General features: G+C 28.8%; 1 protein-coding gene across 9 annotated transcripts in view; it reads left to right on the top strand.

Annotated features, from left to right (window-relative positions):
- LOC119591560 (protein kinase C and casein kinase substrate in neurons protein 1-like) overlaps positions 1-240 on the top strand; it is a 62,778-nt gene that overhangs the window by 47,296 nt on the left and 15,242 nt on the right. The gene's annotated exons all lie outside the window — the stretch shown is intronic.

The following is a 240-nucleotide window of genomic DNA, read 5'->3' as shown; positions in this document are numbered from 1 at the left end:
CAGTAATTGAACAAAATGTTTGAGACTGTAACTTAATATAACAATATGATGAACTACAGCATTGCCAAAATTAAGATGCTAATAGAAGTAGTTAAACATTTCATATGAAGTTGAAACTGTAATGTGCATGAGACATCTCACTGTCTGACAGGTTCTTGATTAAATTTTAGTCAGTCACTTATGGAGGAAGTATGAATAGAAAGACTATATAAATGTATATTTGTTTTACATGTGTATATA

Source organism: Penaeus monodon, chromosome 28 (assembly GCF_015228065.2).
Source record: "Penaeus monodon isolate SGIC_2016 chromosome 28, NSTDA_Pmon_1, whole genome shotgun sequence".
Taxonomy (NCBI): domain Eukaryota; kingdom Metazoa; phylum Arthropoda; class Malacostraca; order Decapoda; family Penaeidae; genus Penaeus; species Penaeus monodon.
This window is presented reverse-complemented; position numbering and strand designations above follow the sequence as displayed.